Raw genomic sequence first — 7,503 nt, 5'->3', positions numbered from 1 at the left:
GTAGGCAAGAAGAATACTCCTTTCAGAGATGCCTCCAGATTAGGGTAGAAGCACTTTGGCATAGCAGGAGGGTAACCCTGCTAAATTCTGTTGACAGATTTTTATTTAAATGAAATAGTTTATAAACAACTCACTTCAGTCACAAAAATGATTGTCAACCTGACACCTCTCACCTGCACTAAATTTACATACATGATGCTGGGCTGGGTATGGGGGCAATAGTTCACTATCTTGTGAGAATTCCTTTAAAGAATTACTTCTGAAATGAAATCACTGAGGGTTTTTGGAGAGTTTTCTTCATTGGTATATGCACTGCTTATCTCTGAGGGTTTTTGGAGAGTTTTCTTCATTGGTATATGCACTGCTTATCTCAACAACAGATAGCAATCAGAAGGATTTTAAATGTAGCTTTCCCCCTGCTGTGCTGGTATCTAGTAGGCAGTCGATACTCAAGTGATGCTTGTTTCAGAATGTCACATTCAAACCAGATAAGGGAAAATAGATCTTTTCAGTGTTTGGGATGTGTGGAAGCAGAATCTGCAATACAGATCTCTCTCTCTCTCACACACACACACACACACACACACACACACACACACACACACACACACACACACACACACACACACACACACACACACACACGTTGAAATAGCACCACAAACTTGCTGTGTCCTATTTCTTATCTTCTTGCAGATGTCATTCCTAAAAATCAATTTTTCTTTCTTTGTTTTGCCTGATTACGAGATACCATGACACATTCTTCTTACTATATTTTATTCTTTTTCCAGCTAGAAATTTTTTTAGATAATGTAATTAACCCCTTAACTGCTGTGCTCCATTGCAGTAGAACATAATTACATTACAATGTTACTGTTTCATAGGTAGATTGGCATTCACCTAAGCTTGTATTCAGTGCATGGTGCAGAGACAAGATTTATCCCCTGTACATACTATGTCGGGTAGCACTTACCTGGTTATAGACTGGCTCTAAGGATTAATTCTAACATCTACTAGTTCTTGATTGTACCTCTGATGCCCACGCTAGACTCTGGAAGGAAATGAGAGTGTCACTATCAATTATAATTCTGAAATCATCTTTGGAAGTTTTACAAAGAGCAGTGGCTATTTAAGTTACTGAAATGTATTGTTTTATTCAGTTACAGTAATGTCAATTGGAAATGACACAATATCAAGAGTGCAGTAATGACCAAAGTGTTGCACATCAAATGTAGACAAAAACTTTGCCCAACAAAGGTGCTAAGAGACACTTCTAAGTCAAAGCACTGCCATCAATGAGGATAAAACAAAGACTACATTACTACACATGAAATGTTGAGAACACAACACACCGTCCACAGTTCTGTTATCATTAACTCCAATTTACCCAATAATAGGGATACAGATTTTATATTCCTTTACTTTCTCTCTTCTAGTCAGGATACATTGGATATGTGTTCAACTCTAAATCTCACTCACTTGCTGTCACGCAATGAAAATACCATGCTCGTATAATGGGCTTTACTAATTTGATAGCAGGTTTTGAATCTGGCACATTCAGCTCTAAAAGCTTTTAGCACTTGAGCTAATGGAGTGTCTCTGTTTAGTACAGCAGTAAGAGCAGACTCCTGAACCTCTTATGTGGACCAGCAAAGACAAAGACACATTCTCCTAGTATGGGTGACATATGCCTGGTGAAGCTTGTCTGAAGTGTCTGAGGTTTGTCTGCTATGATGTTACATTTTCATGTGGGAGACTTGGGAGTTAACTCTTGGCTTTGAGCTGGTAATGACATCAGCATAGTCATTAAGCTCTAACACCAACTACCTTGAGCAACGTTAATGACAGGTTCCTTGAAATCAAGTATCCCCCTTATTTTCCTGGAGATGAGCCGCAACAATGGTGAACATACATCAGGTACATTGTAGGTGGCAAATAGTAGCTTTTGCATAAATACTAAGAGTCACATTTGGACTGATAATTCAATCTTATCCCATATCTAGTATTTATACAGCACCTACTATCACAGACAATGTTCCAAAAGTGCAATTTCAATATAAAATTTCAGTTTAAAATATCATATTTTAAGACATTTCCCCACTAATCAGTAAATATCTCCTTCCTTTTGTCATCATTTTCATTATGCTTGATACAGTAGTAGTAACAACTCTATATACCTTTACCACTCATGTATTTTTGACAGGTTTCCATGCATTTCTGATGCATTTATCCCACACCCTTCCACCCTTTCCTGGCATTTTTTGGTACTGCTGGCCATTTTGAAAAGATTTGTTTAATTATTTAGTTTATCCTTACTGGAAGCATTAAAAATAAATGAGTAAATATAGATTCCATGGCTCTTCTTCATTTTAAGAGGGATTTATGCAGTTAGTACAATTCTAAATAGAGACTATAAAACAATTGTACAAAATCTTAATGAAAGAGGAATAAAGAAGTGTAACATTTATCTATTCATGCATTTTCCTCATTTTTGGAAGAAAAGATGCTTTTATGCAGCAAGTACATTTCTAAATAAAAACCATTAAATAATTGAACAAAGTCTTCATGACAGAAATAAAGGGAAAGTGTTAATACACACAATATATATATTTATATTTCTTCATTGGTATATGCACTGCTTATCTCAACAACAGATAACAATCAGAAGGATTTTAAATGTAGCTTTCCCCCTGCTGGTGCTGGTATCTAGTAGGCAGTCGATACTCAAGTGACACTTGTTTCAGAATGTCACATTCAAACCAGATAAGGGAAAACATATATATTTATATATATACACAAGATGCTTCCCCCTGCATATATGCATATATATAAACATGCATTTTCCTCATTTTTAGAGAAAATATTTGTATGCATTTTATACAATAGATTGTATTTAGAAATGCACTAAGACCACAAATTATTCGTAATCTATACAGAAAAAAAAATATAACCTTAGAGTTAGTTACATTGTACAGGGTTCAGTTGTACACAGACATCTTTCATAGATGTCCAAGAAAATTATAAAATAGCACAGAAAGGGGAAAAAAGATGGGGGGGGGGAGGGGAAGGGAGGGGAAAGCATCTTGTCCCACAGAAAGAACAGAAATTCTGTAAAATTCTGTAAAGAATAGAATTATCAGACACATAGATGAACACAATTTGTTGGGGAAGAGTCAACATGGTTTTTGTAAAAGGAAATCATGCCTCACCAATTTATCAGAATTCTTTGAGGGGTCAACAAGCATGTGGACAAGAGTGATCCAGTGAATATAGTATACGTGGACTTTCAGAAAGCCTTTGACAAGGTCCCTCACCAAAGGTTCTTAAACAAAGTAAGCAGTCATGTGATAAGAGGAAAGGACTTCTCATGGATCAGTAACTGGTTAAAAGACAGGAAACAAAGGGTGAGAATAAATGGCAGTTTTCAGAATGGAGACAGGGAGATAGTGGTGTCCCCCAGAGATCTGTACTGGGACTAGTGCTGTTTAATATATTCGCAAATGATCTGGGAAAGGGGGTAAACTGTGAGGTGACAAAATTTGCAGATAATACAAAATTACTTAAGATAGTTAAGTCCAAAGCTGACTGTGACGAGTTGTAAGGGGATCTCACAAAACTGGGTGACTAGGGAACAAAATGGCAGATGAAATTCAATGCTGATAAGTGCAAAGTAATGCACATTGGAAAATATAATCCCAACTATACATACAAAATGATGGCCTCTAAATTAGCTGTTACCACTCAAGAAAGAGATCGTGGAGTCATTGCGGCTACTTCTCTGAAAATATCTGCTCAATGTGCAGTGACAATCAAGAAAGCTAACAGAATGTTAGGAACCATTAGGAAAGGGATAGATAATAAGACAGAAAATATCATAGTACCACAATAGAAATCCATGGTATGCGCACACCTTGAATCCTGTGCACAGTTCTGAATTGGAAAAGGTACAGAAAAGGGCAGCAAAAATGATTCAGGGTATGGAACAGCTTCCATATGAGGAGAGATTAAAAAGACTGGGACTTTTCAGCTTGGAAAAGAGATGACTAAGTGGGAATATGACAGAGGTCTATAAAATCATAAATGATGTAGAGAAAGTGAATAAGGAAGTGTTATTTACTCCTTTACAAAACACGCGAACCAGGGGTCATGCAATGAAATTAATGGGCAGCAGGTTTCAAACAAAGAAAAGGAAGTACTTCTTCATATAATGCACAGTCAACCTGTTGAACTCATTGCCAGGGAATACTGTGAAGGCCAAAACTATAATGGGATTCAAAAAAGAATTAAAGGAGTTCATGGAGGACAGGTTAATCAATGGCTATTAGCCAAGATGGTCAGGGATGCAACCCCATGTTTTGCGTGTCCCTAGCCTCTGGCTGCCAGAAGATGGGAGTGGAGGACAGGGGACGGATCACTCGAAAACTGCCTGTGCTGTTCATTCCCTTGGAAGCACCTGACAGACCGGCTAAGGAGTTAGATGGACTATTGATCTGACCTAGTAATGCCAGTCTTATGTTATGTACAGACTGTTGCCAGCCAAATGATTAGTTCTGGAAGCTTGGGACAAACCGTGCCTCATTGACTTGGCAGAGCAAATCAGAAGCAATTCTTTAGCTACATATCCTTTTGCAGAATCATATATAATAGACTATTAAATTGCATCACGTGTTTCTGAGCCAATCTGAAGCTTTTAGTAATCCCCATGGCCTTTTATGGAATTATTAATTGTAACACATTAAAATGTAAAGTAAAGCTAAAATAGCAAATCTAAAAGAGCATATATGTAGATTTCTTTAACAAACTCTTTACAAAATTGATGTAAATTTAGCAATTAGGGTTATTTATTTATTTTAGACCAGGAACACAACTCATTTAACATTTGTCTTTAAAAACTGGTAAAGACCCTAATGGAATTACTTGCCTAAACTTCATTCCAATTTCCCATGTTCCATTTACTCAAGGTAATATATTTCTTTATGTTTTATATTTATTCAAAATAAGCACTTACAGGCTGACGCATAGTAGAGGACTCAATTCTTATAAATTTTTGAAGAACGTATAAATTAAATATTTTAGCAAAATGTACAACACACCAATACCCAACCCCTCCTTCCCAAAAGAACTAAGCACTCATTCAAGCCAACTTGTATGCTAAGACACCTTAAGCATACATTCAAACTAGTTATATATTTTGTAGAGTGCTTGTCCATTCAGCTTGGCCTCTAGGGAGATGGGGATAAAAATCCCTGACCTGAAGGAATTAGGGTTTTTTTTATGTGGGTTGGACACTAAGGGGAAAAGATTCCTAAACATAAGCAAGAGATCCCCAGGGTTAACCTGGGTTAGACAAAAGGGATTTATAGAGCTGGCATATTTCAGTGGCTCTATCACCATCTGAAACCGAAGACTGCAACTCATGTGTGGGTATATGTTTACCTGTTTTAACCTTATAAATAACTCTTATTTCTTTTTCTCATTTAACAAACCCTTAGTTAGTTTCCTATAGGGCTGACTGCAAGTGTGGTCTTTGGTGTGAGATTTAAAGTGCAAACTGACATGGATTTAGTGACTGGTTCTTTGGTACTGGAAGTAACCTGAATATTTTGTGATCTTTGATATAACGTGACCATCTATCACAGAGTCAAGCTTGCCGATGGCAAGCTAGATCGGAATGCCCCAGGGGACTGTCTGTGATGCCATGTTAAGGCTGTATAGTTTACACATGTTACTTCATCGGGGAAATCTAAGTATAACACTCACAACCAGTTTGGGATTTCTGCCCTGCTCCTTAACAATGTGTCTTGAGGTTGGTATTGTCACTCATGAGCCACTCCAGACAGCCTGACATCACAATTGGATGAACTCTTTTTTTTTTTATTTGCACTTTATTAAATGTTAACTATTTATAAAATTACCAATCATGCAACGCATCATACAGCCAAATATTTCCATAAACCAATTGATATGTCTCAGCTATTTAACAAAACAAATTACCAAACAAGTATCTCTATCATCCTCTAGATTTTCCAGCAAAAGCACCTCCTGCTTAGGAAGCATCCATTACAGCATATAAATTATGCAGGGGAATAAAAATAAGTGGGAACTATAGAGCCTTCTGAAAGGTGACAGCTCTTAGCACTATCATTATAGAAATCTTTCCATTAACTTCATTAATCTCAATTAGGTGACCATTGTTTAAAACACAGAGCGTATTTACTAGAGAAAAACAGCACCTGAATATGTAACTTGTCATTGACCGGGGAAGCACATTCCTGCTCTCAAAAAGAACTCAGTGACCACTGTGGCTGGAAAGAGAACCTGACCACTCCGTGCTGAGTTTGCACATTTGAGCCTTTGAAGAAAAGTCATTCCAATAATTTACTATATGTAAAGGAATAATTAAAATGCTACTTAGCAACAAGAACAATGAATCTCCTCAAACAAAACCACTACACAAATGCAAAAAAAATTAAAGCATCCTCATTCAGCCATCCACTTTGACACAGGCCTGAACATACAAGAGATATGAGTCGTGCAGCATGTCCTGAGGACCAATTAACTCAGGTTGTTGGACTCAGGGAAGAAGTGAATTCCAGGGAGGGACCCTCCACTGAGTGACAGATATCAGGGATCATTAACATGAGTAACCAGTTAATCGCAGCTGTGAAGAGAAAACATGGAAAGAGAGGTGGTGTTTTTACATACCTGGAACTCAAACCATAAGGAACTTAATATGGCCACGCACCAGGAGCTATCTCAGACCACGGGTGACGAGGATATCTCCATTGCTTCTCAGAAGGCCAAACCTCTACAGGAGTTGGCTCTATGCTGCTATGTAAAATCTAGTGATTGGTTCTCAGAACTTGGGTTTTTCTGGGCTAGTTTTACAGTTACAGCTGGTTAGAAGTTTTCTAACAAAACAGAGTTTTGTCAGAAAATGCCAATTCATCAAATCCAGATTGTTTCATGAAAACATGTCAGGTTTGATGTATTTTCACTGAATCCTAGGCAGGGTGCACAGCTCCAAAGTAGCCCCACTCCCTGGACTGCCCTGGGGCCGGGGACCCAGGCTATATAAAGTAAAGTCCTGAGAGTCTTGGCTATAACCAGCCCTCAGCTCCCAGCTCCACATCAGGCAGCCTGGAAACCCTGAGAATTCCAGCTCCCCCTGGGGCTCCTAGAGCTTCCAGGCTCCCAGAGCTGCAGTAGGGAGCCTGGAAGCCCTGAAAGCTCTGACTTTAATCAGGACTCCCAGGACTTCCAGGCTCCCTGCCTGAGCTGAACTCCCAGGCTGGTGGGCTCCTCAGGCTGACTGACTCTCAGGGTAGCTGGCTCCTCAGGCGGCAGGAATCAGGCAGCCTGGGGAGCCAGCTGGCCCAGAAGTTTGGAAGCCCTGGGGTGTTTGGCCCTGGGGCAGTCCACATTGCTGAGCTCCTGGGACCTTGTATACCCTGGAATCTCCAGCCGCTGCTGACATGATTCATGTAAGGTTCACTGGTGCCC

This window comes from Natator depressus, chromosome 4 (genome assembly GCF_965152275.1).
Source record: "Natator depressus isolate rNatDep1 chromosome 4, rNatDep2.hap1, whole genome shotgun sequence".
Classification (NCBI taxonomy): domain Eukaryota; kingdom Metazoa; phylum Chordata; order Testudines; family Cheloniidae; genus Natator; species Natator depressus.
Note: the sequence above shows the minus strand (reverse complement) of the source record.